General features: G+C 45.6%; 1 protein-coding gene across 1 annotated transcript in view; it reads left to right on the top strand.

Annotated features, from left to right (window-relative positions):
* AUTS2 (autism susceptibility candidate 2) overlaps window positions 1-23,000 on the top strand; it is a 777,042-nt gene that overhangs the window by 70,305 nt on the left and 683,737 nt on the right. The window lies entirely within an intron of this gene.

Below are 23,000 nucleotides of genomic sequence, written 5' to 3'. Positions count from 1 at the left end.
ATCCCCTCCGAGCACCAGCACAGCCCCCGCGGGAGAGGTGCTGTGATTAACACCCGATTAGGAGAGAGCCCTTCCCATCAGCTCCCTCTCTGCCAGCACATTCTCCTCTGCTGTCTCTTTTTCTAGTAGAAAGCTTTTCCTACAAGTGGTACTTGTGTAACTTGGCAGGGATGTTTTGATGGGCCGGCCGCATTGTTCATTGAATTACTGTCTGGCTGGAAAGCCGAGGGCTGCAATCTTCTGTGCATTATTATTCTTGGGATTCAGCCTCTTAGAAATGCAAAGTGGGACAGTTTGCTGCTAGAAACATTTCCCAACAGTTGGGGCCTGGCAAGAAATGGAGGGATCTCTTGGGCTTCAGTAACCTTCACATTTTCACATGGTTTGACATGCGTTTTGAACGAGTCCTTTTATTTATTTTAATAGTTTTGTCAAACATTCCTCCTGCCTTGTATTAACTATGGCTTCATTGCCCTAAAATAACCCAGCAGGGTTAGGAATATTTGCCACAGGAATCTTGTAAATGGCTTGCACATAATTGTGTTTTTATTCCGAGGCAGTGGAGATACAACACTTCAAAATGGATAAAAATCTTGAAATGAACATCTGGACATACAAATTAAATTGCTCTTAGTGTAAGGACAGTACAGTGCTTTATTCTCCCTGGCAGGCTTCAGCACACTTGCAGACTCGACACTAATCCACAGGATCAGAGTCATCTTGTAAACTTAATGTCTGTAAATGTTTTCCCATATTTTTATTGCAAATCTATCCTTTCAGGACATTAGAGACCAGCCTGAGCCCTGGTAAGGCACATGTAGCCTCTTTGCATTGACTGAGAGCTTTATATACTTAGGTTGAGATAGCAGTGGGTCTCAGGAGCAAATCATTATTCTGACAACAAACCCTCCCCTGCCCTGCACAAGCTGTCGCCCTCACCATCAATGAAATTATAGATTGGGTTATTGATTATTTTTCCTTTTTTTTTTCCCTCCCACTTACTCTCAAACTCTCATGAAAATTCAAGACATTTCATATCTTTCTATTGACAGAAGCAACAACTAAATCAGATTATGCAACTCCCTTAATTCCCACAAGTAATTTCCAAATTGTTCTTAGGTCCTTTGCCTGTCTGGTGCTTGCAGTTGGAGAGAGCACGCTGAGATATTTGCAGCTTGTCATGGTTTAAATCTTAATTACTTCATGGGAGTGCATCCTTTTGAAATGCAATACTTGGACTTTCTCTAGGCTATTTTTTTTTCTGAAAGGAATTAAAATATCCAGTATCATAATTAAACACTTCTACTTGCTTTTGTTAGAACTTTTTGAAGAGTACTTAAAGAAAGCAAAGTCAACGTACTGACTACTAATATTGCAGGGGAGCATAATGTCCTTTGTCTTCGTATTTGTGTTGTATTTATTTAGATGTGCCAATATTTCCAAATTAAAATGATAAAGTGTCTAAAGAACTTCCCAGAAAGGAGTGGTGGGGGTGGTGGCAGCAGGGCCATTGTTGCAGCCCTGCCCGTTGACAGAGATGTTGGTCCTCCCTTCATGTATTTGTGAGGTTTGATGCAATTCTGGTTCTTCTAGACAGGCTGGGTGAGCTTGAATTGAAAGCCAGTCGTTTGGGCTTTTCCTTTTATTTAAAAAGGAAAAAGACCAGGTCACCAGTAAATACAAAACTTACCACTCTACTAAGCCAGTAGAGTCAGCGCTTCCGTCAAGTTTCTGGGGGGAGATTTATGAGTGCTGAGGTGATGCTTGTATAAAACGTGTTTGGCTGTGATTTTTGAAGCCTGCAGCACAGAGGGGTGCTGGGGTGGAGGACTGTGTGTGCGGAATGCCGAGGAGCTTCTGGAAGATGAGGCTGGAGAGAGGAGAGGGCTCGTGTGCAGCAGGCTCTGCTGAGGGCTTTGAGGTGGCATCTCTTCAGCAAAGCCACCGAGTGGTGAATGCCCCACACCTAAATGTGACAGAGGTGTGTGCCAGACAATGGGGGTGGTGTCTGTCAGAGTCATGCTTATGCCCTGTCCACGTTAAACACTTTTATGAAAGCAAAGAATAGACCCCATAAATCCTGTTGATCGGTTTGAAAGTTGTTTTATATAAATGGACACATAAAAATAAAAAAAAAGGATTTGTTTTCTCATGCTCTGCTTTTCACTGTGGTTGCTTTCTGGCCTCCAGCAGGATAAATGACCAGGATGAAGACAGCCTTCCCTAAAAGGTGTGAAAGGGTGCTTAGCTGAGCATAGGGCCTGATGAGCATAGTGCCTTGCCCATTGTTGTTGTGCAGTGCATTCTTAGATTAGATTTTTGCAGAAGAGCACATGATGGCTGGTTCCCTTTTTTTAACTCTGAAGGTCCTGGTCTGTATGGCCATGTCCTCTGTCCAATTTCAGTCACTTGGGCACAATGAAGTGCACGTGTACACTCTCAGAAGCAGAGGTGTCTTGCTTTGAAACACTATCTGCTGGATCTGCTGATATTTTCAGTGCTTGAGTGGAAACATGGCTGTTTTAAATAAAAACTGGGTTTAATGTGCTTTTAAATGGCAGGCAAGTGCACTAGTTATGCAATTAACTGCAAATATTGAGTTCGAGAAAGGGCAATGCAAGTACTTTGAAAATAATCAGAAGTGTTTTTAAATGGATGGCTAATGGAGAACAGACACTGCAGTGTGAGCTGCCTGTGTTCCCTAACAAAGCGTTCTTTACCCAGGCTCTGCATAAGCTTCTTTTCAGCGTGTACATTAGAGCAGGAGTCTGGCAGGCTGTCTCGTCATGTGTCTTGTCCTGTAGAGCCACTTATTGGATTTCATCTGCTTACCCTTGTGTGATCATCAGGGCAGTGCTTAAAAGCAGCTCTTGTATGAAAACAAACGCAGCAGATTATGCAGCCTTAGTCTCTTCACAGAAGAGAGGAGGGGAGAGATGGAGAAGGGAGGAAGCCTCCATTCCTGACCTTTAACTCAGCAGTAAACATAAATCTCCTCTAATGCTCTGCATTAGACCTTTGGAAGAAGGGGCAGGCAACTCAGGCAGGCTGCAAGGATGTCGTGAGGTTATGTGGGGAGAAAACTAGAAGGGCCAAAGCCCAACTAGAACTTAATCTGGCTACTGCCATAAAAGACAGTAAGAAATGTTTCTATAAAAATGTTGGCAGCAAAAGGAGGGCCATCCTTTATTGGATGCAGGGGGAAACACAGGGACAAAGGACGAGGAAAAAGCTGAGGCACTTAATGCCTTCTTTGCCTCAGTCTTTAATAGCAGGACCCGTTGTCCTCAGAGCACCCAGCCCCCTGAGCTGGAAGACAGAGACAGGGAGCAGGATAAAGCCCCATAATCCAAAGGGAATTTATCAGTGACCTGCTGCACCACAAGTCCATGGGACTGGATGGGATCCACCCAAGGGTGCTGAGGGAACTGATGGAAGTGCTCACTGAGCCACTTTCCATCTTTTATCATCAGTTCTGGCTCACCAGGTGACTGGAAATTGGCCAGTGTGACCCATCTCCATGAAGGGTCAGAGGGAGGATCCTGTCAGCCTGCCCTCAGTGCTGGGCAGGCAAGGTCATGGAGCAGATCATTGTGATCATTTGCCATCACATGGCACGTACAGAACCACCAGGGGATCAGGCCCAGCCAGCAGGGGTTTAGGAAAGGCAAGTCCTGTTGGACTGAGTCTTCTGTGACAAGGTGACCCTCTTGGTGGGTGAGGAGAAGGCTGTGGATGTAGTCTAGCTGGACTTTAGTAAACCTTCTCCTGAAGAAACTGTCTGTCCATGACTTGGATGAGTGCACTGTTTGCTGGGTAAAAAACAGGCTGGGGGCTGGGCCCAGAGAGTGGTGGGGAGTGAAGTTACATCACAAGTGGTGTTCCCCTGGGCTCAGGATTGGAGCCAATCCAGTTTAGTGTCCTCATCAGTGGACAGGGGGATCAAGGGCACCTTCAGTCAGTTTGCAGATGACACCAAGGTGGGTGAGAGTGTTGATCTGCCGGAGGGCAGGAAGGCTCTGCAGGGGGATCTGGACAGGCTGGTTCAGTGGTCTGAAAATATGCCACATGAAGGTTATCCTCTTAAAAGAAGATTGTTTCCATCGAAGGCATGTCCAAAATTAAAACTAAAGACCTGAAAATACCTCCATCAGCTGGCTTTCCATAATGCAGCTGCCCACCCAGAACTTCACCTCCCAGAAGTGGCTTTCTCGCCTTGCAGGCAATGTCAGGTCATTCATTCCCTTTCTCTTTGCAGGGTCAGTTATGTTCAAGCTGGGGAAGCTGTTACATTTCCCTGCTCTTCAGGCACAATATGCAAGTCCTGCATTGTGATTCCGTGCACAGCTCTCCTTCCCTTGGGATGGGCTGCTCTGAAGGTTGCTGTGTTTGGCTCCATATTAGAGTGGAGACATTCTGAACAAGCCCAGACTCTCTGTGGAGTTCAGGCTATCTTGTTCAGACTCAGAGATCTTATATAGTTCAGGGAACCGTAACATCATTTTAGCTGAAATGGCATAATCTGTTCTGTTTTGTTTTGAAATCCCTCCCTTCTTTAGTTTTATGCTCAGTTGGTGTCAAAACCTTTGAGTAAAGACCTCAACACTTGTGGAAAGACCAGCAGGCTCCTTGCTGGATCTGCTGGCCCTGCTTGCACTTCTGCACTTTGTCTTGAGAGCTCAGATGACTTTTTTAAAGCTGTGCAGGGAGCAAGTGCTAGAACCAGGAGTGAATCTTGCTGCCACTTGTGCTTCCTACTCTGAGGTCTTCAGTTTGTTCCCATCTGAATTGCAGTCATACATGGACTGTATGGCTGATGAAGAGCCAGGGTGAAGGGATGGGCTTGCTTTGGGGTCTCCAGTCTGTGCTTCTGTTCCACTAAAATTTGTGTGAGTTTGCAAAGGTGATGGAGTTGGTTTCTCTGGGTTGAGTCAGTCTCGAAGCAGAGAGATTGTGTCAGTGTGGCTGATATGGCTCAGCTGGGATGGTTTCAGTCCTCACCTTTCTCTGATTTGTCCCTGCAGAATTTCAAAGAACATCTCCAATCCCATGGTACCTCCCCTGCCTCAGTGTCTAAGGGAAGTTCACAGACCCTGCTCTGCAGATTTGGAGGAGCAGTGGGTGCAGCAGCAGCAGTGACCTGGCTGGTGTGGGTGGTGTGCTGTGGTCTGTACTGCTGTGACTGCCACCAAGCAGCAGGACAGATCTGCTCCTTTGTAGCAGTGCTGGGGTTACTGGAGAGAAAACCCACATCCTTATGTAGGGAAGCAGCTGTGATGCTGGTTGGATGGAAACCAATTAAAAAAAACCCTGCCCCATAAACTGATGATCATGAAGTGAAGAGTTGGAGGAGCCAGGGAAGAGTTTGAGCTGTAGCTGCAGGAAGCCAATGATGTAATTTTGGCACGTTCATGTGGGCATGTTGAGGAGAAATACATTTGTGTTCAACAGGCACCTCAATGGTCATGAGCACAGGTGGTGCCTGGGCAGGAGAGGCTGCAGGCTGATGGTGTGAGGTCCACAAAAAATGGAGCAAGGAGGTTCAGGAATTGCCCTGCATCTCAAGGGTGCACCAGTGCTATTCACTCTGCATGTGCCCCCCTTGAGCAGAATTCCTGAGGAGAGAACACAGTGTAAATTAAAAACAGAAGTGATGATTGCAGAGGAAAAAAAATAAGGTCATGGGTTGAGAAGTTGCTGTAAAGAGGGAGGAGCTAGGCAGATGAGATATGGATATGAAATGTAAATGAAGCTTGGAAGTGATTAAGTGGACTTTTCTACAGTCATTTCTTAGCTGGATGTGGGAGGCCGTGCTGATGGGGGAGGAGGAAAAGCACCACAGTGCAGGAATCAGCAGCGTCTCCCTGTTGCTCTCGTAGGCAGAGGATGGGGGGCTGCCTCTTATCTGGGGCATGGACTGAGTCAAATCCTCCAAATGCCAACCTTGGCCAGGGGACTGTTGTGTCACACAAAGAGAATCTGCCTTCCCACCAGCCCCCTGCAAAGAAATTAGTGATTCCTTGAGACATCTCATGGCAAAATGATTTTGTAAGACATAGTGAAGGTGGGGAAAGAGGAAATGAGTGAGATGTTTTTAATTCCAGATAATTTGTTTGGTGTGTAGCTGTGAATTAGACACATGGGGAGTCAAAGTTAATGGATGAAGAGTGTATTAAAAAAGACAGAGTAATGTTACCAAGAGAAGAACAGAATTGTTCTCACCAGGCAACGCTCTTTTGCAGAAGAGAGGACTTTCAGCTGGTTTTATTACAATATAGAGGTTACCCTCTTTTTCTTTATTTTCCTCCCTTTAACTGTCCCTGTTTGTGAGGTCTTTTCACAATAAACACATTTTTTCCTGAAGATAGCAGTTTTGCAAAGAAGAAGAATTCAGATGGTAATGTAATGAAGAAATCCTGCAGGGGAATGCATGTCAGCTTTGCATTTCTTGCATGTTTGGCAGCAAAAGAGCAGATCTGCTCGCAGGATGAGCACTTGGATGATATTGATCTTACCTTTATAGACTGCAAAAAATTGTCCTTTGGCAAAGAGGCACTTAGAAATTTGCTCAGATATTCAAACAAAAGATTTTCAGCTTGGGGCAGGGAGGTAGAGTATAGAATCCTGAATCCATAAGAACTTTCTCTCTGAATGACAAGGGTTAGGTCTTGGCTCTTCCAATCTGTTGATAGTTCTACTTCTCTGCAGCATAATCCAGATCCCAAAGAAAACTCCTATTAATACGTTGTGCATGTGAAGGAAATGCCAAAGAATATATTACAGCTGTGGCCCTGCTTCAGATCCTGCTGTATCCATAAGTGATTTCCATGGGGTGTCCAATGGGAGTGAAGAACTCCAAAAAAAGCCTGGCATGCAGCAGCGTAAACTGGTGGAGACCCGGAGCACTGTTAGTCTTCCTTTTGTTTTTTATTATTTCAAGGAAATTCTTGTTCCAAAGAGCGAAGGCTTTAATCATTTGGCTTGTGAGGGAGTTGTCTCTTTAATCTCTTGCACTTTGGTTTTGGCTTCCTTCAAAAAATCTTTGCAGCACTGGTGTCGTCAGTGCCTGTACACTCAGATCAGCCCTCTCAGAGGGGAATGAAAGCAGTGTTTCCTCATTTAAAAAAAAAAAAAAAGAAGAAAAAAAAAAGAGGAAGAAAAAAAGCAGAAGAGATTATTGCAGCACCAGGTTTTTAAGGTACTAAGCCTGGCTTGCATCCCTGAGATGAAAAGGAAATTGAATATTGTGTTTTCTAAAGGACTTTTCTCTCCCTGCTGGATATGGATCTATCATCCCAATAGAGGCACCCAGTTTGCTGCTGCACAGCTCCAGCTCACACAGAGCCTTCACCCCTCTGCTTCTGGAAGCAGAGCTGGGGCTTGGATTTCCACAGTGCTCCCAAACCCACACAGATCCAGTGTTTAGTGTGATGAAGCTCCAGTCCCTGATGGAGCAGTTTAAGGTTTGGGAAAAACAGTGACTGTCTGATGGAGCACTGAAGGGGGTGCCTGGGCAGATGTCTGTGTGTGGCCATCCCCAACCTCCCCGGAGGGCCCAGGGCTTTGGGAGCTCCCTTGTTCACATCAGACAGTCCTTTTGCCTTTGGCTGTTGCAGGAGTATGTGCAGCTCTGCCTGTCCCACCAGCATAACCTGTGTCCACACTGGAGGTGTGAAATACACATTAAAATCCAAGTTAGTTTTAAAACTAAAAAAACCCTTCTGTTTTTACCGAGACATTTTATGCACCACTTCATTCCTTTACCTCCCAATTCTTTTGTTTTCCACCTTGAAAGTACTCATGAAGCATGCCTGGTAATTAACAAGATGGTAGCAGGTTTGGGGGGTGGAAAACAAATGTGTTAATTCTTTTTAAGGCAGATTAAAAAAAAATATTTCAAATGTTTTCCCAAGGGTAGTTGGGATTTTGCCTTCTAAAATTGCATGAAAAGCCAAATACTGTTCTGTGATGATACTAAACTGTATAATGTGTAAGGTCACAAGGTTCAAGGAAACATGCTTTCCTGGAGAAGATAGAAGTGTTTATCTAGTCAAGTGAGTCATTTTCCTGGAGAAACAAGTTTTGTAACAACTGTAGAAAATTAATTTTCAGTAGGGAATAGCGAACCTTTAATCTCAGCTTCCGTGTTCAGCGTTAAGAAAATCTTCACTAGAAAATGACTGGTATCTCCCTCCCTCACGATGGCAACATTTCAGATGAACACTGGGTTTCTGAGTGTTTTTCTGAGTGCTGCCAGCATGGAAAATCCATCCCTGATTGGGATTTAGCGGTGAGCAGTCGGGGCAGCTTCTTGCTTGAAAGCAGCAAGCTTTCATGTGTTTACAGCTTTGGTTTTTTGGCAATAAATGTTTGTATTACCTGTGATCAAGGAGCCTTGAAGGGCATTACAGAGGCGAGTCATGAATACAACTTCATTTCTTCCCAGGTGGCGAGTCATGAATACAACTTCATTTCTTCCCAGGTCTCTGGGAAGCTGATGTAGGTAACCTGATTTGTTTGTATTTTAAACTAGAAGAGAATTCCACCATTTCTGGGGGTTTTAGACAAATAAGTTTGTTGTTATAATTTTTTGTTTGAAAGGAACAACAAAAAATTCTGAATAGTGGTTGTGTTTTCGAAATGGATTAAAGCTGGTCGATAAGAACCAACTCTCCCAAGACTGGGGTGGGTGATGAGTTGTGCTGTGCTTGAAGTTGCCTGATCCAATTTCATAGAATCACAGACTGGTGTGGGTTGGAAAGGACCTTAAATATCCTCTAGTTCCACCCCCTGCCATGGACAGGAACACCTTCCACTAGACTAGGTTGCTCCAAGCCCCGTCCAACCTGGTCTTGGGCACTTTATTGGTTGTTGTTTTGCTTTGCAAAATTGCTGATGTGCAGCAGTATCCAGCTCTGAGTTGCATAATGAAGGTTCACCAGGGAACCTCAGAACAGGAGAAAATATTTGTGTGACACCCTCAAACCCAGCAGTGGGTGTTGGAACCTGTCATTATCCCAGAGTTCCATCCCAGAGATGAAGGGTAATGTAGACTCTGTGGAGATGGAGTTGAAAAGCAAAAAAAATTGGATATGGGGAATCTTCTAGTTTGGTGTGTTGTGAGGTGACTTGGTAAAATGCAAAGTGGGAAGTCCTGCACTGGGACTGACCCACGTAGGGACTGCTCTTGCCTTGGGCTGCAGAATTAAGCCCCTTTTTTTTGTTGAGCTGCATTACACAGTTGCCATTCAGCTCTCTGATTCAGTGCAGCCATCCCAAATGAAAATGGGATTTGATGTCCTCTTAAGCAAAATTCACGTATAAAGAAAGGAATTATTAAGCCAGAAATTAAATTCCACTTACTCTGGGTTTTCCAGGCGTGCCTGGAGCTGTTCTGCTGGTTAAGATGTGCTGCTGCACTGTGCATTTGTTTCAGCCTTTCCCGGAGTTGTCCCTGGGTCTGCCGTTTGATTCCTCGCCCACTGGAACTGCCGGCCCTGTTTGGCAGATCCGTGCAGCCAACACAAACGAAGGATGATTCAATCACAAAATATTCCTGAGTGAGGAGCTGGACTGCACCTCTGGTCTGGTTTTACACTGGTTCAACTGACCTGCTGGGGAAGAAGTTGCTCCTCGGGGCATGGTGGGATGAGCAGTCACAGCTCACTTTGCGGTACAATTTTTCTCCCATCTTGCCCTGCTTTTGGTTTCAGGTGGGGAACTGTCAATGCAGAGTAAATAAACTGGCTGGGAGAGGCTCATAGCATCGAGGATTTCTGCCAAGTTGGCCTGGTATGTCCCAAACCATGGGGCATCCCAGTATGATGAGTCCTGAGTGCTCAGACCTGTCTTGTTCCAGAGGGGACCCAACACCTTTCCCAGTAGTTGTCGAGTTTTCAGCTGTGTAGAGGACTTTATAAAATGAGAGATGGTTTGGCCAAGCTCATTCTATTCTGATGAACTAATAAAAGAATATCCTGTACTGGAAAATCCAATACTGATTATCCTCCCTTCCACTTGGTTTCACTTGGAATTATGGCAATTCCATGTGAATTGGGGTGTCCTATTGCCTTAGGGAGGAGACATTTGCCACTGATGTCCAAAGTTGAGGGACCTGGAAATTTGGAGGTTACGTGCTCTCTGTATATTTCTAAAGTTTCATTTCAAGGTTTGTAGAATGAACTTAGATCTGCACAGACATTTGTTCTGCTTTTGGAAGAGAGGTGGGGAGAAGCAAGAGAGGTTTGTTGTCCAGATACTCCCATAGCTGAACAATCTCATTTGTACAGTGGGATTTTTGGCAGCTTCCTGTATCTATTGGTGTTCCCAAGGCTCTGCTCTGTATCCACAGTGTCATTCCTGGTGGTAGACTGCAGCAGAATATTGACATTTGTTTACTACCTTTTACCAGAGAAAGTTAATTACTTAAAGAATAAAGGAGTGTTATGGATGCTCCCCTTCCCCAGGGTTGCAGCAGGGAGGATTTACACTGCAGTGGCTGTGAGGGTGCTCTAGGAATGCCAGTGCTGGTAATATTTAGAGTCATAAAATTCTGGCTATTGGATGAGCTCCTAATTACTTCGATCTCTTATAGTCTTACTAGAAGTTCAATAGACCAGACTGAAACCAGACAGTTGCATTTGCATTAATCTCCATACGTAGGTCAGTGAGGTTTTTTCTTTTTTTTTTTTTTATTTTACCACAGAAAAAGATGGGAAAATTAATTTTCCACTTGGAGCTTTAAATGAAGGGCGTTACTGTACATATGGTTTGTTGTACCATATCCCCTTCCTTTGTGATGCTCCAAGTGGGTGTCAGTGGACTCAGCTCAGCAGGGCAGGTCTGTGGTGCTCTTAGGATGGAAAATACTCAAAAATCTCTCGTGGAATTTGCCCTGGATTGGTGTCTTAAGAGATACTATCGAGTGAAAATAAATGAAACCAATAGAAATTAAATTTTCATGATTATTTGATTCTTCAAGTTGCATTCTTTCCAAAATAAGTGGTAGCAAGGTGTTCCTTGCAGGTGTTGGAATGTAAGTTACTGCATTCATTCATCAGCAAGTTGATCTCTGTTGCTGTTCCTGGAAAGTCAGTATCTCAAAATACACTCTCAATGTCAGCAAAATGCTGTGCTGCTGAAAACTGCCAAATTATATTCTCTCTCCTTTCTGATGAGCTGATCAATAAAGGAGGCATTTCCATAACATGGTATTTAGTCTCTCTCCAGTTGAAATATAATATTTACAGTTGTAAATATTCTTCACAGCTGGTAGCTGGTTTCTCTCTCCTGCTTTTATGATAAGTTTACAGCATGTTGCTGTCGCCAGGCTCAATCCTACATGTTTTTTGGCTGCCTCAGGAAAAAAAAAAAGAACAGGCAACTTGTTTGAAGTCTTGCGCAGTGTTTATGCATGAGATGTGTTTCTTTTGGGGTAAATTCTGAACGTGACCTTCCTGGTGCTCAGCTGCACGGGCCGAGTGTGAGTATCCAGGGTTTGTGAGTCCCAATCAAACATCCCACTGCTCAGCTTAACCACCCTGTACATGTTTTTCTTCAGCCTCATGCACTCGAGCCATTTAGTGGGAGCCCGAACCAAGTGAGAAATGGGAAATAACCTGCAGCTTGTGGGGGAATAAAATTGCTGGATTTTGAAGAAAGATGGAAGAAGTTGGGTGTTTGGCTTTGGCGAGCTCTAGGGAGGGATGAGAATCTTTGAAATTCTCCTGCAATTCTCAGTCAAATATTCTTTTCATTTGTTAGTCCTAGTTAAATCATTTATAGTGCAAGAATTATTGGAGAGACACAAAAATACGTGTATATAAGATGTAGATTCTCCCAGCCCTGTCAACTTAACAGACTTATTAGCATTTTCATATAATCTTTCCAATTAGTAAATGTTTTTTTGTTGTTGTTGATGTTCAGCTTGCAAGTAAAAGAGAAAGCTACCTTGGATGAGGTTTACACCATGTCATACTCTGATGAAAGCACTGATTAGCAGGAGTCATTTGGTGTCGTTCCCCCCGGCCGTTCCCCCCGAGCTGTCAGCTTTCATCAGGAGCAGGAAATGCATGTTTGTAAAGTATAACTGTTATTAGCAGAAGTCAAACTATGGGAAGGTTGGGGTTTTTCACTTGCAGATGTGTCAGAGAGTAGGGAAGTGTGTGGGCAAGTGTGCTGTTTGGTTTCACTCATATTCCTCCCCTGTGTTTGCAGTTATGGTGTTGTTGAATGACTTAGCACAAGTTCTCCCACCTCTGCGAAAAACAAGTATTTGTGATAATGGGTTTTTTGTTGTTGTTGTCGACTGGTACATCAGGTCCTCTGTTAGCAAACCAGTTAAATGGTGAGTCACTGCAGGGAGTAGGAGTGATTGCAGCATGCAAAAAAAAACACAGCGTAGGAAACCTTGGATTAATATAAGTGGAGAAACTATCAATAGAAATGCTGACCACTGGTGTTCCCTGGAGCAAAACAATCTGGCTTCAAGGAGGAGAAAATAGATTGATGTTCTTATTAGCAGTGAAATCTCAGTGTTTTCTGTAGACATTTCTGTCTGGCCTTTGGGAAGGAGACGGTGGCACCGTTGCTCCAGATGAGGGGACAAAGAGCTGGTGAGAGGCTGCTCCATGTGCTGACAGCAGAGCTGGGAACTGTCCCCACACAGTGTCCATCACCTGGGAGTGGGTCTGCGGCCCCTTGGAAAGGCAGAAGACTTCCCAGAGTGGGATCCTGGGTAACTCAAGGCTCTGGGATGTGAGCAGGAACTGGCTGCTTGAGCTCCTGGAGCACCCACGTGCCAGCCGTTTCCTTGGGAGGAGAAGGAACGTGCACCCTTCCTGCCAGAGCCTCAGGGAACATCTTCCAGTGCTTTTCACATCAGCCAGCAAGTGTCTGTTAAAAAGGAAAAAAAAAAAAAAGTAGTTTTGAATGTATTTATTTGGAGTATTTGCAAAAGTTCAAGGCTTGCACTAAATTGGTTTTGCTGGTTCTGTTAGCTAATAGAAAAAAGTGAGCTTATGTAATGAACATGGTCTTTTTAATGGCAACATAAATGTTTGCTAATTACCATATGTAGATGAAGGTCATATTAATTACAAAACGGTTCTTGCAACGCTACCAAGCAACCATCCTTTTAATTTTTTTTATGGGATTAATTAGAGATAATATGCATTCAGGACTGACAGCTTTTCTTCATAATCTTTTCCAGAAAAACATATATGGCTCTATTTGAACCTAACTGACTGCTGTGTGCCCTGCACATCTGTGCTGGGTGGTGGATCGACGTCTCAGCTGCACTTTGGCCAAAAAGGGCAATCACAGCAAACAGCAATGAAACAGCAGTGTTGGAGCAGATTTGGCCTTCTGAGGCATGAATTTAAAACATAGATGAAAGCTTGTGCCAAGAGGCTTCTTGGGAGCATCGGGTCTGTTCTCATTAAAGGCTGTGGGTTAACTCCTGTGCTCGCAGAGTAAATACTGGAGTGGGACGGGCAGGATAAACCTGCTGCTGCTCAGGCTGCTCATGGCTGGGGCTCTCTCTTCTGCTGCATCACCGGAGACCCAGAGTGGGATGCAGAGCTTTCCTCTAGGGCTGGGCTCTTGCCTTCCCCTGTTTCTGAGCACTCTGTGCTGGAGACGCAATTTAAGTTAAAATGGGCAAGATGTGCATGGCCAAAGCCTTCCTCCTCCTAGGTGTGCTCCTTAGGCCCTCAGTCCATGGACATGGTGTTCAAATGGCCAGTGTACAGCCTGGGCAGCACAGCAGGGCAGGTGGTTTACAGGGCCATGCAAGATATGATCTTAGGCACTGCTAATGGGCACGAGTAGGCTGGTTCCTCCAGTGTGGAGTGGGAATGGCTGGTGGCAGTGTGGAGCTGTTTGGGCACTTGATTTTGTTAAACCTCATGAGATTCCCAAGGGCCACTTCTTGAACTTGTCCAGGTCCATCTGGATGGGCCCATCTTCCAGGTGTGTCACTGCACTCTCAGCTTGGTGTCACCAGCAAACCTGCTGAGGGTGCCCTTGATCCCTTCGTCTGTGTCATTAATGAAGGTACTAAACAACAGTGGTCACAATACAGACCTTTGAGGGACACCACTGGTCACTGGTTACTGTATATCTGTCAGGACTCTGAGCTGTTGACCATGATGCTCTGGATGGGACCGTCCAACCAATTCCTAATTGTTACGACCCGCCCCAGGAAAAGGGGAAGGGGGGTAACTCAAGTTTTTATCAATAATTCCCTTGGGGTGGATTAAAGTGAAACGACACTAAATAATCGGTGTCTGAAAACAAAGTTTATTTTAACAATCTTGTATCAACAAGCATGCTAACAGTTTGGGTGTTGTCATAGAACAATGCAGCCCTAGGATAACTTTCCGGGGGGGGGAGAAACTGTTTAGGGGAGAGAAAAACCAGGATGAAAGTAAGGGAAGAGAGAAGCTGAGAGTATAAAAGAAATGGACATAGTCACCGCCCACTGGATCCAGCGATGCTTGAGAGCGATGGTCTTGATTCGCAGGCGGTGGGGGAGAAGGAGAACCCAAATTCTCAAAGTCACCAGTCAGTTTATATACCCTCAGCAGGTTTTTGCACCTCCCTGGCATGAAGAGTTGCTTGCCTTTTAGGGCTTAGCCCCTCTGAGGCAACTTCTTGCCTTTTTAGGGCTTAGTCCACCTGAGGCATCTTTTAGGTCTGTGATGAGTCTTTTGTGTGTGGCCTGGTTCCCGGCTTTCAAGATTAGCAGAGGGAGGGACCTGATTGCTCATCAGATGTATCAATAGTCAAAAGCCTGCAAGCTCAGCTCAGTACTTCACACCTTCAGTACTGGAGGGAGGGAGGGGCCCGACTGCTCATCAGAGGTACCATGCAGGTCAAAAGCCTGCAAAAAGTCTCTTAGAATGCATAAATCATTAACCATTTCAGTCTCTGACACTAATCCACCCAACAGTCCACCCATTGAATCCATCTCTCTCCAGCTTGGAGAGAAGGATGTTCTGGGGGACTGTGTCAAAGGCTTTACAGAAGTCCAGAGAAATGTCATCTGTAGCCCTTCCCTTGTCCCTTGTTACTCCACTGGGTTGGTCAGGCAGGACATGCCCTTGGTGAAGCCGTGCTGGCTGTCCCAAATCACCTCCTTGTTCTCCATGTGCCTCAGCACAGCTTTTAGGAGGCTCTGCTCCGTGATCTTCCCAGGCATAGAGATGAGGCTTTCAGGCTGGTAGTTCCCAGGATCATCCTTCCTTCCCTTCCTAAAGATGGATGCAATGTTTCCCTTTTTCCATTCACCCAGGACTTCGTTGACTGCCAGGACTTTTTGAATGTCTTGGAGAGTGGCTGGGCAGCTCCATTAGCCAGTTCCTTCAGGACTCTGGAATGCATTTTGTTGGGTCCCACAGACTTGTTGACATTCAAATTCCTAAGATGGATCTGATCTTCACTTACAGTGAGAGGGGCTTTCCTCTCCCAGTCCTTACCCCATCACTTGAGAGGTGTGGGATCTGTGACCTTTCAAGCTGGTACTTGCTGTACTTGCCACTGAGGGAACTCTGAGCTGACCTCGGTGTGCAGGCAGCCTCCGGCCCTCTGCTGACCTCAGGCAAGTGAAAAACTGGAGCAATGGTACAAGAACTAAAGGTTGGGGATGAGTTTTGGCACTTGGCACCCTCTGGCATGCCGTGTACTTGTTATATTTGCTTGTGTGGGTGTGCATTGGTGCCACGCTGCAGGTGAACTGAACCAAACTCCTGAAGATTACAGCTCTTGTGGCCAGGCATTCTTTGATTGCTACGAAATGATCACTAGTGATAAGGATTTATTAATCAGGGTGGGACTAAAAGAACAGCAAATCTGAAAGCAGCATCTTCAGTTCAGGGTCCCTTCCCCAGGGCTGTGCACACGAACGTGGTTTGCCCCCTCTACGTGGCTGCATCAGTTGGATGAGTCTTGCCATGGCTGAGCAGGTTCTTTGCCCTCTTCCTGCCCATGCCTTGGAGGATCACACTGAAGATAAAAGTCAAGAAGGAAAATAAGGCCTTGCCCGCGTTTCACCCTACGCCAGGATTTCAGTTTTAGTCCAGACCTCTTTGCTGTTCAGTTTTAGATGTTTAACGTGTCACTCAAGTTGAACGTTGTGATGACAGCAATCAGATTCATTTGAGTACTTTTGTGCTGGCACAGTGCTCTCGTTCGGATACGTGTCAGCAGAGGGGATTTAAAAATACGGATGTGCTGCGCTAAACCAGGCTGAGAAGGATTGTGTGCACAGAGAGATGGCCAGTATTGTAAAACAATTACCGTTCAAATAGGGTGGAAAAGAGGAAGGAATACTAATGTCTCTGTTCTGATGATGTGTATCTGAAGCACTGCAGGGTTTCAGACTCAGATGTTTGAAGGTGTTTAGGACCGTAAGCCCAGCTTAGGGGACCAAGTCTATACATGCAGAAGTCTCTTTGGAGTCTCAGAGAACACAGTGAAGGTCACAGGGTAAGGACTAGTAACAAGCCAGTGCTAGAAGCTGAACCCAAAGTGCCTCAGTCATAAGTTGTTGTGGTGTTTTTCACCTTTAGCTTCCCTAACATGTAGGGAAAGTTGCTTTTACTTTTGGAGCTCACTGTTCTTCTTAAGGTATATATAGTGAATTTAAGCTTGTTGGCCATTGGCTGGATTTTCTTAGTTACCCTTCTGAGGTGTCCTAGATGTTAAGGGTCCAGCCCTTTGAAAATCAGCATGAACACAAACACTACCCTGTTTAGTTTCTCAGTGGTTCAGAGGAACGTGTGGAGCTTAATGTGTAAATGTGGCAGAGGGTTTTCTGTCAAGTAAAGAGAAAAAAAGAAATAATGACAATATAGCTGTGAACATTTTTAAAGAGAGCTTTTCTTTAACTAATTTATAAGATCTATCTAAAGGGATTGTCTTTAAGACACTGTTTGGTCTTATTTTAAAGTAATCATTTTCTTGATGAGAAAATTATTCTCCTACTTATTTTTTGTTAACATAATGTGATGTTCCTGATGAACCTGAAGGTGACCTTTAAAGGGAGGATACCCTGAGAGATCTGTACTGATGCTGGAGCTGGAGGAACTGGGTCATCACACAGACCTGCTGGTAACATACTCTTCTTTGGGGACATTGTGAGGACTTTGGGGAAAAATACACACACGGGCATCACACCAGTTCTGAGCTGTGACCTGACCGAGTGTGTCAGGATGACACACTCAGAACTGGAGAAGGCCACGGGCTATTTCTGATTTGTTTGGGACTTGTCTAAAAAGTGAAGCTGTTGTGATACAAACGAGGGAGTGACATTGAGACACCAGTTTTCTCCTTTTCCCCTGGTTTGGGCAGTCACTAATTTGACTTCTTGCATCTTGGATCCACATGCTTTCTGATCAGGCTGCATTGTTTGAGGACATGTTCAGCACAAAATGGCTGTGTGAGGAGGTGGTTGGCAGCCATCCTGGTCCCTGGGTCGTTGAGCTCTTGATTGTCAAACCCTCTGGAGGCTGTTTTGAAGTTCGGTGCTTGGTACCTGTCATCTGCAAAGTGACAGTGGTCTTTGTGCACTAAGAACTGGTGTTTGCTCACCCCACCCAGGGCTGAAGTTTGCGCTTTGGGAACCTTTGTGTCCATCAGAGATGATGTGGCTACATGGAAGGTCAGGGTGGTTGTCCTACAATGAGGACAGTGATGATCAGACCTGCTGCTGTCTGCTGGCTCAGGGCTGGTGCAGAGGACAAGGTCCTGTGAGCCTCCAGGTGCATCTCAGAAGCTCCCCAGAGAGCAGATGAGGCAAACAAATTCCACTTTGGAGGGAGGGTGAGACAGTTTATCCCACTTGCAGGGTGTTTGTTTTTCATCTTTTTGCTGGTTTGAAAAGATGCCTTTAATATCACTCCAGTGATATTGAATGAATGGTTTACTGGACTGGGGGCTAAAAAACACTTCAGCTTAGAAAAATTAATTCTTCTGAACTATAATCAGGTAGAAAATGAGAAGATTGTTAAACCTATGTTTTCTTTGTGGCAAAGACAACTTAATGGAAGTCTGGAGTGTGCAACTGAGCTAACAAAGTTTTAAAGAGCCAACAGAAATAGGTAGCAGGACACCGTGTGTCTGACAGCTGAGTACCGGGGATGTGGTGACAGAGGCACGGAGTGATGTCGGCAGAGATGCCGGCAAAGGGAGTCTGGCGGCAAAAAGTAGGCTGGTGAGAACAAAGCACTGCCTGTCGCGGGAATGATTGCTCGTCCCTTTGATCACGGCGAGGAGGGAGGCTCAGCGAGCGGCGTTCAGACGGAGAGAGGCGAGGGAGGGGGTGGGAGGCTGCAGCCCGGGCGGGGTGGAGGCATCGCTGGGCACCCCCGGAGCTGCACGGCCCCTGCCCAGGGCTGGGTTCAGCACCGGCAGTCCTGGGGAAGGAGGGCAGGGGGCTTTTCTCCTCGAGCTCAGGGCAGAAACCCTGTAGGTCCCGAACTTCTTTAAGGCAGTGGCTCAGTGCCCTCCGCCTGTGAGATCCCGAGTGATAACTTTAAGGGCTGCAATGTGACCTGTGTAATCTGCTCAGCCTCTGCCCTGCCTTTAGTTCCCTTCCAGCCCCGTGGGTGGCCAGGAGGAGATGGAAGCTCTCCAGTGACATGCTGCAGTAGGTTTTGACCTCGGGAAGGACAGAACAGGAATTGTACCGGGCAGCATTTACTGTCTGGTGGGGTTTGAGGGGGAGGCTTTCCTGTGACATTGGGTTAAGAGACTCCGGTGGTGGCAGTGCCTGGGCTCTGCCACGGAATGTTGTACTGCTTGTTCATCATCCTCCTGCAGTTGCTCTATCACGTCTCACAAGCAGCCCCCGAATTATTCATCGTGAGCACAGGGCTCTGACCAGGACATGCTGCTCAGCAAAGCCAGAATCACAAATGAGAGCTTTAATATGGAAAAGGCAGCAATGCCCGGTGCCTGTCCATCTTCCCATTTGAGGGGCAGCAGCTGGAAATAGGAACAAAATTTTACTGGTGGTTTCATGTTGAGCCTTTCCAGCCCGCAGCGTGCTGCAGAGCTTTATTAACATTATGTTTTTAATTTAGTTTTTGGGTTTTTATTATTTTTTTAGACTGCTTGTGTGGGCCAGCCCTGGCCACACAATGGTGGACTGGGTGGCACACTGGTCTGTTTGTGTAGCAGCCCTGCTATCCATATGTGCAATCTGTATCCTTGCTTTGGAGCAACTGCACCAAAGCCTTTTAATCAGTTTGGTTTCACTCAAGTGTACAAATTCTCCTCTCATTACATGTACAGCTCTCAAGTTTACAGGCAGGAACTTCTTGGACAGACTAATATTACTTGGCCATCCTAGCGTGGAAGTTTAAAATTTAATATCTTGCTGCAGGTCTCTTCACTTTTATGCAAATTCTAATGTAAGATTATGGTCTGTAGTTGTAAATTAGAAATTAAAGTAAGTTTTGCAGGGGAAGGAAATGTGGGAAATGGCAGTCTTGGTTTTATATTTTTTTAAATGAGGTAATCCTAGTGGTTTGAGTACTACAGAGATGCACACCCTCTAAAAAGGAGAAGACTGGAACAGCAAACATGGTTTAAAAAGGCACTTAGCTCCGTAGCTGTTAATGAAGAAGTAGTTGCTACAAGGCTGTCTCCCTCAGTCTCCTGACTTCTCTGAATGAATTTGGAGGCGAACAATAGGTTAATTGTTCTGGTGTAGGAAAAAAACCCCAAAATCCAGATGTGGCTCACTTTTGCTCTTCTGTAAGCCCGAGGCTGAGGGGGTGTGTGAGGACCTGCTGCCTGGAGGAGGGCTGTGAGTGCCACAGGGCTCAGCTGTAACTCCTGGCTGGAATTGGTGGGTCCTGGGGGATATCACAGCTCTCTACCTTTAATTTCTATTAAGCAAATCTGTAGCCTCTGGGACCTATTAGGATAGCTGTATCTGGCTGTTTTCCCACGTGTCCTGGACCTTTACATGGCAACTTGACTTGGCCCATTCCAGCTGTGCTGGGAGCAGCTCCCCCTGTGCCAGGATGACAAATGTATGAAAATCAGGAACAGAACAGGGAAGGGAATGCAGAATCTGAATGAAATCACTTTGATTCTGGAGTGCTGCTCACACTTTTTCTAGAAGCAGCCAGAGCATTCGATGAAATCAAATTCTCTGAGTCCTCATATTCACACCACACAGGCTGCACTGAAGGATTGGTCTCCAAGACTGACCCTCAGTGGTCCAAAATTTGCCATGAGATAGATGAGAGGAGAAGGGGAAAACTCAGTAATAGAGAATCCTTTTGTGTATAACCAGAGTTTCTGAACACTCTCAGTATTTAGATTTGCTTTTTAGAAATCAATATCACTTTTAAATCACTTTTAAGTATCACTTTGAAAGAGAGTAACGGGCTCTAGTGCTGTAATATCTACACCCAGCATACTTAAAAAAGCTAAAATCAAAAGTACTTCACAATAATGTTAATTGCATATGGATAAGATTTTGCAAGGCAATTTGGGTTCTGCCTCCCTCAGTGATTTTCAGTGGTGCCGAAGCTGTTGTGCTTCAAAGCAGCTTTTGAAAATAGAGTTTCAAGGGTTGAGCCCTGTATGTGCTTTTGAAATCGCTCCTTAACTCTGAAATACTTGTATTTTTCTAGATTGCCTGTTGACAGGGTGTCTTTTCCCTTCCCATCGTGTCTCCACAGGAAATAATGTGATGGAACCCTTGGAGCTTGGGCGTGGGACTGTGCCTGGTCCCAGAGGATCAGGCACGGCCTTGGCTCAGCCCTGTGGCTGTGGCAGCCCCAGCACACACAGCAGGGCTCCGAGAAATGCCTTCCTAGCCCTCAGTGCAAAGAGCTGAAGAAAAACACTGGTATTATGAGCTGTGCAGTTCATTTCTTTGCAAATCTGCAATGGCTGACATCTGTTTGCTTTTCTTTGTGGTTTTGGAAAAGAAGAGAGGATTTGGATCCAAAATAGCTATAAGATGGCTTGACATGGAGCAGCATGAATAGGCTTGTTTTGTCTCCTCCTGTTATGAATCACTTTCCGTATTAATTTCAGACTTCGAGTCGATGTGTATCTGGCCCTGCAGAGCTGCACACCACTTTGAGTCGTCCTGTTGTTCAGAAAAGAAATACCTCGTGTTTATTTGCTTCATATCAGAAACAAGGGTCCCACGTGGAGGTTTGTAGAGGTGGGTTGGTGAAGAGCCTGAGCTGCCAAGGTGCAGTCGAGCCAGTTCGAAGGCTCCTGCATAGCTGGGGAATGTCAGGCATGATTCCAGCCCTCCAGTCAGAATTTTAGACAGACTAATTATCCCTATTGTGCTGTTTCTTCATCCACCACCTCAGGTTTTGCTTTCTGTCACGTCTCTGCAGTCAGCCCGTGGAGTCGCCCGTGCTCTGTGTGTTCTGTGCTGTGCTAGGACAGTCCCATGTCCCGGCATTCAGAGCCTGCCAAGGTCTCCTCTCGGCTGCAGTTGCTTGCAGGACTACCAATTAGAGCTTTTTTTTCTCATTTTTTTGATTGAATATCAGTCAGCTTGCAGTAAAGGTCCTTCCTTTCTCTGTTGCCAGATGTCATGGATTACTGCCTCTGAACGGCTTTCCCATGAAAAGCATAAATAAATACAAGTCCTCAAGCTCCTGGCGTGAAGTCAAGACCCCCTCCTCTGTTTTGCTGAGCTTTTTTTCCCCCTCTTTTTCTCAGACAGATTAATGTCTTGTCTTTATTGGCCTATTTTGGTCAAACATCAAAACCACCCATCCTTGTGTGTGTGTGCCTGGAGGAGATCGTGGCCATTTTAGGGATGAAGAGAACAGCCATGGGGTGGGAAGCTGAGCACCTGCCCAAGGGGAGCTGCAGCTCTGGGGTTATCTTTGGACATTTCTTCTGCCTTTTGTGTTGGTCTCGGAGTCAGATGGTAGTGGGAGAGCGTTGTGTTTATGTACAGGCTGTTATATTGTATTGCTCGATGGGTGATCCCTGGGATGAGTTCCTGTTGTGTGGACAAGGTAACAGAGTGTCAGGGGCTGAATGGAGCAAATGGAGAGAAGGAATCTTTTCAGTGGATCTTTTCAGTGCAAACGATAACAGTGCTACTCTGTATTCCTGCATGGGTTTGACCCCACTGAGCTTACACTCTGCCCAGTGGGGTTCTCGCTGTTGGCTGAGGGATAACGGGATGTAATCACGGTATCAGCTCATTGACTTACGGTGTTTCTAGCCCTGTAATGTAAAACTCAGGAGTTAGACCCCCACATAAAGGTGTGATACCAGCTTAACAATCATCAAAATGGGAAGAAAGGAAAGAGGGCTTTGACTCTGTCACTGGGTTGTATTTTCAAGTTCTTCTCTGATATTTAGAAATTGTTTATATCAGAAGCTGGGAGTCCCAAGCCACATGAGTCCTGGAAGGGCAGATTAAAATGAGTAATGGGAGTAAAGGAAAAAGTAGTTGTGGAAACCTTTGCAGTGAAATCACAGGCATTACCAGCACTGCACTAAATGAGTGTTCTGATTAAAGCTGGGAGGAGCCATTTGTATTTCCTTACATTTCCCTGGGAATGTGGCTTCTCATCCAAGCACAGGCTCCTGCAGCCAGATGCAGTTTGCTGTTGTGGCACCTTCACATAGGGAACATCAGGCTGCCTTTCTAGGGCAAACTGCAAACCTGGGAGCTTTGCTGGCAATACCAGTCACCTGACAAGGGACCAATAAATGAGGGGACTGGCACATGTATAAAAAGGGATATAGATGGGTTTGCTGTATGCCAGCACTCCTCCCAACACTATCTGTGGCCACTGTTTTGTTCTCAGCTGCCATCCTTGTAGTGCTGCTGTGCTGGCTCTGCTCCCCTCACAATTCTTTTGTGATTTGTGAATTATTAAGATGGAGTCAGACAGAAAGCAGAGTTGGCACAGCCAGGCTGTTACCCTATTAGAAGGTCCAGATGTACTGAATCAGGGTTCCTTGTGGCTTCTGATGAGGAAGAAACAAAA

Source organism: Lepidothrix coronata, unplaced genomic scaffold, assembly GCF_001604755.1.
Source record: "Lepidothrix coronata isolate B3197 unplaced genomic scaffold, Lepidothrix_coronata-1.0 Scaffold108, whole genome shotgun sequence".
Classification (NCBI taxonomy): domain Eukaryota; kingdom Metazoa; phylum Chordata; class Aves; order Passeriformes; family Pipridae; genus Lepidothrix; species Lepidothrix coronata.
Note: the sequence above shows the minus strand (reverse complement) of the source record. Positions and strands in the feature narration are given on the sequence as shown.